Genomic DNA, 11610 nt, shown 5'->3' on the forward strand with positions numbered 1-11610 from the left:
CAACATCGATGTACTGTGGAGACCTCACGCCCCACGTGTTGAGCAATTCGGCGGTACGTCCACCCGGCCTTCCGCATGCCCACTATACGCCCTCGCTCAAAGTCCGTCAACTGCACATACGGTTCACGTCCACGCTGTCGCGGCATGCTACCAGTGTTAAAGACTGCGATGGAGCTCCGTATGCCACGGCAAACTGGCTGACACTGACGGCGGCGGTGCACAAATGCTGCGCAGCTAGCGCCATTCGACGGCCAACACCGCGGTTCCTGGTGTGTCCGCTGTGCCGTGCGTGTGATCATTGCTTGTACAGCCCTCTCGCAGTGTCCGGAGCAAGTATGGTGGGTCTGACACACCGGTGTCAATGTGTTCTTTTTTCCATTTCCAGGAGTGTACTTTCTTTCGATTGCGGGGTCCCCAGCGTTCAGGTTAACACAAAAACTATTTCCAACGGCGTCTCCCGACGAACTCAGCTATGACTAAGTAATCGTTGCATTAAATCAGTATTATGGCCACCAAGTTCAAGTAGCTGCAGCCACATAGTAGTTTTTCCGTTTTCAGAAATGACTGAACAGACGTACTGTCAGTGGTATACAGAATTAATGGGCTTGAAGAAAAAGTATAAAATTAAGTGTAGTTGTGGCAACTTTCACAGTGATTTAATGACTAGGGATGACATAACATTCAATGTCCCAGATAGTAGAATAAGGGAATAAATCTTAAAGTACTCAGATCCACCATGTCCCCAAGTACTGCAAATCTTAGAGCAATATGATTCGGGTGCCACAGCGGCCAATACGTTTGACCAGGCCCCGATTTGTCGGGTCGAGTCGCCCCTTGCTCGCGACCACCCCAAGCAGCCGCAACAAGGAACGTGTATAACACAGCCGCGCGGACAGCCACGTAGACATGTAAACAGGCCTGTGAATTTTGTGATGTCTTGCCTTAGGTGTTTTGCTCACTTGGAAAGACAGTACTGCCCATCACGTAATGCAGCGTGTTACATGTGTGGAGAAAAAGGCCATGTCTAAGCATTTTGTTTTCAACTGCACAAAAACTCCAATATGCAGTGAACGTTGTGACTTCGAAACCTATGACAGATTCTGACAATAGTAAGATTAAAGTAGTGCCTCCTTCTCGCCCTAGTGCTGTGCAACGACATCCTAACAAACTATTTGTCTCATTACGAATTGCCTAGCGTTTTCTTGTGGCTGTAATTTTGAGAGTCGTCTGGCGGCGTTCGGTATATAGCAGAGGCCTGGCCAAATTCCTGCAATATTATCGATTCCGTAATGATTGAATCCTAACATTGAACTCATATTCTGGTCCATCGCATGACGAACATCGATGTATTATGTACATTGTCGTAATTGTGTAAACGTCTACTTTTATTTGGTGTATGAATATTACATTTTGTTTGAAAAGGGGGCGGCATACACGGTAATATTTAAATGAAAGCGTGCTTTTACGACAACTTTATGGCTAGTCTCAAATTTGAGGAGTCATAGAAGTCAAACAGCAATTAGGAGAAAAATTTCCTTTGCCCAAGTTAAAGAAACAACAATTCTCAGCTTCTAGAAGTATTTTCGTTGCTTTCAAATTAGTCGTTTTGTCCTAATAATTGTGGGCGTAGATTACTGCAATTCGCCTGATGGTGACACACGCAGTATGTGATCAAAAGTATCCCGACACCCCAAAAACGTATGCTTTTCATATTGGGTGCATTGTGCTGCCACCTATTGCAAGGTACTCCATTCAGCGACCTCAGTGGTCATTAGACATCGTGAGAGAGCAGAATGGGGTGCTCCACGGAACTCACGGACTTCGAAAGTGGCCAGGTGATTGGGTGTCACTTATGTCAAACGTCTGTACGCGAGATTTCCACTCTCCTAAACTTCCCTGGGTCCACTGTTTCCGATGTGATAGTCAAGTGGAAACGTGAAGGGACACATACAGCATAAAAGCGTACAGGTCGACCTCGTCTGCTGACTGACAAAGACCGTCGTCAGTTGTAGACGGTCGTAATGTGTAAGAGGGAGACATCTGTCCAGTCCATCACACAGGAATTCCAAACTGCATCAGTATCCACTGCAAGAACTATGACAGTTTGGCGAGAGGTGAGAAAACTTGGATTTCATTGTCGAGCGGCTGCTCATAAGCCAGACATTACGCCGGTAAATGGCAAGCGACGCCTCGCTTGGTGTAAGGAGCTTAGACACTGGACGATTGAACAGTGGAAAAACGTTGTGTGGAGTGACGAATCACGGTACACAATGTGATGATACGATGACAGGGTGTGGGTGTGGTGAATTCCGGTGAACGTCATCTGCCAGCGTGTGTAGTGTCAACAGTAAAATTCGGAGGTGGTGGTGTTGTGGCGTGGTCGTGTTTCTCATGGAGGGAGCTTGCATCCCTTGTTGTTTTACGAGGCACTATCACAATGATTGGATGCGTTTATTTGTGTCATAGTCATTGCGCGCCTACTTGAGCACTCCTTTAATTTGTTGTTATTTCTAGCTCATGTAAATTCTTAAAGTGTTAACCGGATAATTACTATATTTATTTACTTAAATGAGTTTATGCAAGTGTGGCTCGGCCATGTGACTGTTTATTAATCTTACTCTTTGTGTGGACTTCTGGGTTTTTGAACTGGCCATCGCTAGGAGATTTAAGCTTTGTTGATTTCATGAAAGTTGTCACTGACTATTTGTGCTATTCAGGAAGATATATTTAGCTCCAGTTTCGTCTGGTTAGTTTTCTTGCGTGTCTTGCGGGTCTCCGCTCTCCGGAGGTATAGTAATTTTCTTATACCGTGCTTATTTGCTCAGTATACTTATATTTTGAATTGTGCACCATAAAGGTTTTTTTCGAGAAATAACTTTTAGCTCTTTTACTGTACTGCTACAGTTTTTATTATTGTATTTAATCTGTCTGTTATTAATCAGTCTTGTACAGTTTAATGGTTGTAAATTATTCTGTTTCTTAGTAGTCAATAGCACTGGAAATATTTTCGCAGTATGTGTTTAATAAACTTTACTTACTGTGATCTGTTAAAATAAAGAGAAGGTCCTCAATACAAATGATGTTCAATTCCCATCTCCCTACCACATACAGCCTGACCCACGTCCTAAATATATCGTAAGATGACCTGATCAGTGATATGAGCTATACTGGAACATTAACTTAAACACTGGAATAAAACAACAAATGAATTTCTTCAAATTTAAATGACAGCAGGAAAAAGAAATGGCAGGAAGCTGAAATGAGTATCGATTTTAGTCATTCGGATCCCAAAGCTCGGCAACTAGTGAAGAAACTGGGTGCAGATCCTAAGAGATGTCAACACATCACTCGAAATGATGTCTTGACACGTTTATTGCAGAATTCAAAAGCAACTATGAACAGGAACCACTGTAGACTTGTGAGGACACAGTGACGACTCGAACGCTCTCAGCTAGTAGCCCTTCCTGATCGCTCGTGAGAGTTCACAGCAAAGTGTGCGTATACGCAATGCTGCTGCTTCTCATTAAATGCATTCGGAGTTCCTGAAGACAGCGGATCTGAAAGCTAAGCAGTCATTGTTACAGATACATAACATGATTCTCAGTACTGGGACGCTGTTAAAAAAAATTTAGAGCTGTAAAAATGATAGCTGTACAAAAACGGGCAAGGATGGTAACGAAGCGTCCTATTTCACTACTTCGTGTAGTTTATGAACTACTAGAAAGGACCGTGACACATCGAATTCAACCATTAATTGAGAGCAACTCCACTCCAAGTAGCCGACTTTCGTCGTGGCTTTAATTAGATATTGACATTAATATGATTTGAGGAAGCAGGCTACCAGCGTACACTGAAGACTGCAACAGCATTTGCTGCTCTTACGCCGAATTTGATATCGTATGGCGAATTTGCAAGAATCATACCATGTGAAATACTAATTAATCTACTGGACAGCATGCCTACCAACAGGCGATTCCTACTATTCCTTGGATAAAAATGTAGTAGGTAGTAGATAGCGAAGGCTGAATGATGGGCTATCGCGGGGTTCTGTGCTATAACCGACCTCTTTTAAACTCCATATACTCATCATTAATGTTAAGAAGATCTAGTTTTCTGACGACCTAGCACTCGGCTGTTCAAGTAAGAAACGTGGAAAACTGCTTGACCACAAATAACTTCGAACAGTGGAGACTGAAACCAAATGTATCTGAAACAGAGATAAATGCTTACAGTCTTGATAGCCGCTAGGGGGATCGCAAATTAAATATGATATATGAGAATAATCCTACCGGGCACATACTTCAAGGAACCACTTACAAATTACTGTAGAAAGTTAACACCAAAACCGATATAATCAGAAAACTAGCTGGGTCAGGATGGGATGCAGACCCAGATGCTCTTCGTACTGCTACACCGTTAATCGACAGCCGAGTAATGGGCTTCAGAATGGAAACACATTGCACATACACGCAAAGTAGAAAAAATTGTTCAAATGGCTCTAAGCACTATGGGACTTAACATCTGAGGTTATAAATCCCCTAGATGTAGAACTACTTAAACTTAACTAACCTAAGGACATCACTCACATCCATGCCCGAGGCACGATTCGAACCTGCGACCGTAGCAGCAGCGCGGTTCCCGACTGAAGCGCCTATAACCACAAAGCTGATGTTAAGCTAAACCAGATAGTGAGAATAATTACTGACAATTCTAAATCAACACCTCCATTGAGGCCTGTAGAAAAGAATACTGCGTCGCCCTCAATTAGACAATAAACAGGACCTGTAACTGTGCTACTCATCAGAAGTCAGTTCTGTGTGACGAGCTACTGAATATATTTGCGAGTTGACTAGTGGAGGACCACCCTGGCTAACGCAAAATGCGCCTCTTATGTTTGATGTTTACCAACGACGGCGAGAGGTTTGGCGGAAATTTCCTGCAGCAAATTCTCGCCTTATAACTGATCGTACAAAACATGTAAATTGGTTTGGTCCTCTCAAGAAATTATGGACAGCTGTTAATCGATTCCATACAGAGCATGGATGGTGTGACACCTGTTGTATGACTGGGGGTTCAAGGATGGCTCGACGTGCGGCTGTGGGTTTGCTCTGCAAAGTGCAAAGTACCTGATTGAATAATGTTTACAGTATCCCCTTTCCTTATCGGAAATAACCATTCAGTGTGTATGTGTGTGTGTATATCAATATGTTAATAGTAGTAATTATGGGTACTGGCGGACAGTAGTCGGGCAACGACTGCATAACTGTAGTAAATGTACTACACGCTCTGTGCACATGATTTACTTCATGAGTGTTGAATCAGATTGTGTGCATGCATGGAATGTGGTCGATATTGAATTGTGAAGATAAAAGCACTCCGCGTTCAGGCCACAAGTGGCCCATCTGGTGCATCCGACCGCCGTGTCGTCCTCAGCTGAGGATGCGGATAGGTGGGGCGTGTGGTCAGCACACCACTCTCCCGGTCGTTATGATGGTTTTCATTGACCATAGCCACTATTATTCGGTCGAGTATCTCCTCAATTGACGTCACGAGGCTGAGTGCACGCCATAAATGGCAACAGCGCACGGCAGCCCAAATGTTCACCCATACAAGTGCCAGCCATGCCCGACAGCGCTTAACTTCGGTGATCTGACGGGAACCGGTGTATCCACTGCGGTAAAGCCGTAGCCAACTGTGATGAGATAGAGAAATAAAATTCAAAATCGTCATCACGAGATTTCTGGTGAGACACCAGTGCAATTGCATTACCTACTCATTTTGTTAATCACGAAGTCAGGTTGCTGGAGTTGCGGTTTCTGTAAGATGTTGGACGCTGTGGACGAGCTTGCAGCATGGTCGATATTACTTCACCCCTCCGCTACGAGAGATATCCAGCTTCACTATTTGGGCCCGCATTGCACATTATAAAGTCCTTCCGATCGTAAATTAGACTTAATTAGTATTTGTTTATAGATTCTGCTGACGCACCTGGAGATTCTGTGGAACATTATGAACTAAATCTAAAATTCATAATCGCAGGCAACTTAGTAAGAGATAATTCATGTTCAATACCAAAATTTCTTGGTGCGCTCAGAAGTCCCAAGTGTCAACGAACGATCTTGATAAAACTTGACTTGTGTAGAGGGGGCAAAATAATGCAATACTTTTATTGCTGAGTTTCTTTTTTAAGGAGTAAAATACACACTGAGAGACAATATGGGATTTTACGTTTAGAGGGAATATTTTCGAAAGCATGAAATGTAGAATAAATGTGTCTCATATAAATATTAAAATGTAGCTAATGATCTTAAAAACTATATAATCAACTATTGAAAAAAAAAAAAAAACTAAAAATATACAAATTACCCCACCAACTTTAAGGAATTCAGCAAAATGGAAACTTGTTACAAATTAAATTAAACAAGTTTTCACGCTACACTCGCCCATGTGTAAAAGGGCGGTTTCGTAATATAATTTTGGGAAAATGAGTTGAATACAATGTGATGTCGGGCTATATGCAACTTACCTAAGTGAAATGTCTAAACGTTCATTATTTTTCTAATTATCTGTTTTGCTTCTATTGGTTTATAACTCAAACTGTTCTATTACATTGTAAATAAACATATTTTTGTTTTTTCTTTAAGTTAACCGTTTCACATATGTGTATTTTATTAATTGAAAATAGTAAGTAACCTATTATTCTGAAACAAAATCGTTACAATAATGATAACCAGGAAAAAATACTTACAAGACACAGTTTTTTCTACCATCCACACAAAATTATCCAGCTAGGAAAGATAACGTCTGTCAAATATCATTTGACTATTTCAGACGTTAGCTTATCAGATTTCGATAACGTCACAAGAACATTTGGGGTTTCACAAAGAGATTGCCGAATTCTCGGTCCGAACTTTCCACTAGTTTCTTTCGAAACTATGGAAAGGGATAAGGAATTTGTCAGCTGCAGAGACTGATGGCTGAGCCGTGTAAGTGAATTCTCCTCGCGGTGCAGCTCCGTAGGCTCTCGAAGAGAAGGTATCACTAGGAGAGAGCGTACTTAACGGCCAGCAAACGCCGGTCTGTTGGGACGATGATTTCGAGTAAGTACTGCTCGGCGCACTATCCGCCGACATCATTCGCTGAGACAAGTTCTTAATAACATGACGGTGATTTCAGGAGTTGTTCCGTACGTTAGTAACAATTTCTGAAGACTATTATCTGAAACTTATGAAAGGATTGCAACATGCACTAACACGCCGTGGGACCTCCAGAGACCGGCCCTGCACAACACCATTTCTCTCTAATTACAGCCTAGGGATATTGCAGTTTGCAGCCTACAGTCTGCCGAGATTCGCCAACTAGCAGATTATGGGGTTCAAAGCTGTACCACTTGTTGGCGACGCCACATACCACGTGGCGAGTCTAACGAGAGCTGCGCGTGCTGGTGTCTTCTCATTGTTCCCTCCTGCTATATAAGCCGGCGCCGACAGCTCTGTAGCAGTCTTGTCTGGCGCTTGCTACTACTATGAAGTCCGCCCCCGGTAGCTGAGTGTTGCCGGCACGGTAGCTCAGCGTGTTCGGTCAGAGGGTTAGCTGCCCTCTGTAATAAAGAAACTGAGTTCACCGATCAACGACGAACTGAAACGAGTGTGTCGTGACGTCCGCCCCGAGCAGATACAACGAACAAAATCGAACAAAATGAGAACAAAAAAAAAGTGGTCAGTGTGGCAGAATGTCAATCCTAAGGGCCCGGGTTCTATTCCCGGTTGGGTCGGAGATTTTCTCCGCTCAGGGACTGGGTGTTGTGTTGGCCTAATCATCATCATTTCATCCCGAGCGACCCAACGGTTACCCAACGGGAGGCCCTTGTCACACTGTAGGGAAGCAGCCTACTCACGCCGTATAAAATTCACATCAGTCTTTCCACTGTGTGCCAGCCAGTCCGCTACTAGCTCTGACGTCATAAATGTTGCGCAATACTTTAAAAATCAAGTAAATAACCTGAAACGTTTCTAGCATGTCAGGAGTGGAAATGGAAATGAGCGTTTGGCGTCATTGGCCGGGAGGCCCCTCGCGGGGCAGGTCCGGCCGCCGTGGCGCAGGTCTTATTACATTCGGCGCCACATTGGGCGACCTGCACGCCGGATGGGGATGAAATGATGATGAACACAACACAACACCCAGTCCCTGAGCGGAGAAAATCTCCGACCCAGCCGGGAATCGAACCCGGGCCCGGAGGACGGCAATCCGTCACGCTGACCACTCAGCTACTGGGGCGGACATGTCAGGAGTAATATTAAATCAATATGTGTTGAATGTCAGTTCAATAACTTTAACCATTTTCGAAATTTGGACGTTTTTCTGTAAAAATCATTGGCGCAACAGAAAAGAGCTAGAAACTTAAAAATTTATAGTGAGATTCCTTTCTCATAATAATTTAGTAGAAACAGTATTCTGGATCTCACAAATTAAAATTTTTGTTGAAATTCATGATTTTCTGGTTTTTGTCTTAGAAATTAAGGAAGCAAGATAGATTAAGTAAGCGAATAAATAAGGCTAGGATGTTTTAATTTAAGTAGAAGGGAGATCCGCTATAATCATAAAGATGTGAGAAGTTTCAATTGAATAACTATAAAGCTATAGCAATAGCGTATCTCCAAAGGGCAAGTTCAGAGCTCGTCTACTGCGTGTAGTGTAATTAAATTAATTCTCTCGCCAAAAATATTTGACTTAGCCACGTCAGACTTTTATTATGATTACTTACCTGTGTGCTGAATGCACATTTAAATTGAGAGCTTCATCGGCCTTCAGCAAAGGAAGCGATGATTTATTCAATAACTTAAAGTGGTGCATTACTAGCCCAGCGGCTAGTCGGGAGAGCAATTTTGATCAGGCGTTCCCTTAGCCGTCCGCACCGCGGCTTTATATATAAGAACGCGACGCGAGAGAGGAAGGCCCCAGTTCTCTCCAGACGCTGAATAGCAGACCACCTGTGCCGGGAGTCGCGTCGCGTCGGTGTCATTGCTATAAACAGCCTCGGATGCTGTAATAAGTTACTCGGGATACGCGTAACCGTGAAATCGTTTTCGAGTGAAGTGTTAATTCTGGGATGACTTTAATGATCTATCTTCAGTTTGCGTATGTCTTACTTTCACGTGCCGCCGCGGGACAGACATTCTACCATTATTTAGCGTGGCGTTTGATGAACATTATCATCAAATTATGGCGAGCATTCACTTAAACATTTAATTTGAACAGTTGTAGTTGCATCAGCACATTAGACTCTGAACTACTCTGGTAGTTGGGTTATGTGGATTCTTTTTGGTCTGTGACTTTCAGAATATAGTGAACATTTTTAGGGAATCGTTTTTGATTATGAATCCCAGACAATCTCCTAATGCCTCAGAGCTATAAGCTGTAGCTATAAGTGTATTTCTCAGATGAAGTGGGTACTAGGAATTCTAATTACGGGCTTCACGTTTTGCTAATCACTTTCTGGTTGCCAATATTGTAGTAAGAGAGCCACTGTTGAGAACGGCAAAAGACTGCATAAATAATAGGAACATTTAACAACAATTAATTCCACCCGCCGCCCCACATATGGTTAATCGGCCGGGAAATGCATCTTTTCTACATAACATTCTACATATATTAACAATTAAATTCCACCCGCCACCTCACAACACGACATTTATTTATTTTACTACTAGGGGGTTGTATATAGGAGCACGACTTATGGACCTTACCACCCTTTTAAGAACGTCCCTCTCTCTCTCTCTATCTCTCTCTTTCTCTCTCTCTCTCTCTCCCTCTAGGGACCCTCTTCCGATTATTCCACATCACAGAGATGTCTCGACATGGCCATGAACATGGACATTCCTTCGGGTTATTCTTCGGACACTCTGTACTTTTCAGTATTCACTGAACCTGTGGTGTTGAACAAACTTGTTGCCGAACTGATGTGAGGATTTGGATTGCAGATAAAGTAAATGTGTTTACAAATAGGGAAGATGCCAATCGCTAACACAGTTAATAATTTCCATATGTTAAATGATCATTTCAGTTCTATGGAATTTCCTGAGAGTTCTATCAGTTCGCAGGAAGAGTAACTGAAAGACACCACTCTAGCGTTGATTTGTGGACAAGACTGTTATGGAACAAGGTAGTGGGACGGGTTTGACGGATTGGACGTCCAAGATTTAGCAATGATTGATGATGATTGTGTATCTGGTTGTGAAACACATGAAGAATTCTTCATTCCAAGCAATGTCTTTTCTTCAGAAAGTGCATTAAATGTTGAATATAAGTAATCTTTGGTTGAACTATGGAAAAAAGAGAAGAAGGGAAAAACGTCTCTATCATCCGTGCAGCATACATATCGCGAAGTTACGTCAGTGAAACAGCTGTACCACTGGGAAAAGTATGTTCTTCACGATGGCTCAAAACGTGTTAACTTCAAGGTAATACACTGCTGGACTTTAAAAAAGTACTAGAGGCTATGGATCATCGACTGGTTATCTGTGATACTGACATTCAAAAGTGGGCCTTGCAAATAACCAGAGAAGTTACATCCTTTCAAGGCAAGCACCAAATGGCTCATTTTACGATTTGTAGTGCAACGTAAGTAGCACATAGTGTTTTGAAGATTGAAAATGTGTACACGTCCGTTAGAGCGGGTTCAACCTGGAGCTGCCCTCTGGACGTACTTTTTTCCAAAAGGGAGCGCAAATAGTTGAATCAATGATGCAGACATTGTCATCAGTTACTCACAGTTCAGCCTACAGTCTCTGCAGCTGGCAAACTACTTATCCCCACCCTCCATTTTCAAAGTTTTAAAAGAAACAAATAAAGCGTTTGGACTGAGAGTTAGAGAATCTCTTTCTGAAGCCCAAAATCTTCTTGTGGCGACAGATAAATCTGGTAAACTAACTTCTGACCATGCCGAAATATATTTGACAGAAGTTTTCTTTTCCAGTGCTGTTTGTATTGTTGTTAGATTCCTGTATTGATCAGTGCGAAAGAAACGTTTTGAGTGTCGCACCTGAGGATCAACAAGCCAGGCACAGGCGTTGGACGTATACGGCTTTTGATGTTGGAAGAAGTTTGTGAGGAGATTTTCATATATCGTTCTGCTCCGTGATTATGATGTTAATTTTCGCTTGAGGAACAATATAACCCGGCTGCAGTCACTATTACACAGTCAGTTCTCTTTCTCGAGGTTTCCAGTGTACTTAAATATTCCTGGTACAAATAAAGACATTTAGGGATTCGCCCGCTACAATTTACGATACCTGCAGAAGTTTGTTTTTTATTGACTTGTCTATCGTATGTATTATGTGAGGAAATTTTCATTTCGTGTGCATGGAGTACAGAAACATTTTTTAATGATTTCTTTGCACGTTATCATCACTGTAACGATTTTGTAACATAATAGTAAGTTACCCATTATTTTCAATTAACAAAATATACGTTTGTGGAACGGTAAACGAAAATAATTAATATACTATGTAATAGATCAGTTAAAAAAACAACAAAATATACACAGCAAATAATTAGAATAATAATGAACGCGAAGATATTTTAATTAGATATGTTGCACTTAGTCTGAAA

General features: G+C 42.2%; 1 pseudogene; it reads right to left on the reverse strand.

Moving 5' to 3' along the window:
* Positions 1 to 5572: 5572 nt before the first annotated feature.
* LOC126163323 (5S ribosomal RNA) lies at positions 5573 to 5690 on the reverse strand (annotated as a pseudogene).
* Positions 5691 to 11610: the final 5920 nt, after the last annotated feature.

This window comes from Schistocerca cancellata, chromosome 2 (genome assembly GCF_023864275.1).
Source record: "Schistocerca cancellata isolate TAMUIC-IGC-003103 chromosome 2, iqSchCanc2.1, whole genome shotgun sequence".
Lineage (NCBI taxonomy): Eukaryota > Metazoa > Arthropoda > Insecta > Orthoptera > Acrididae > Schistocerca > Schistocerca cancellata.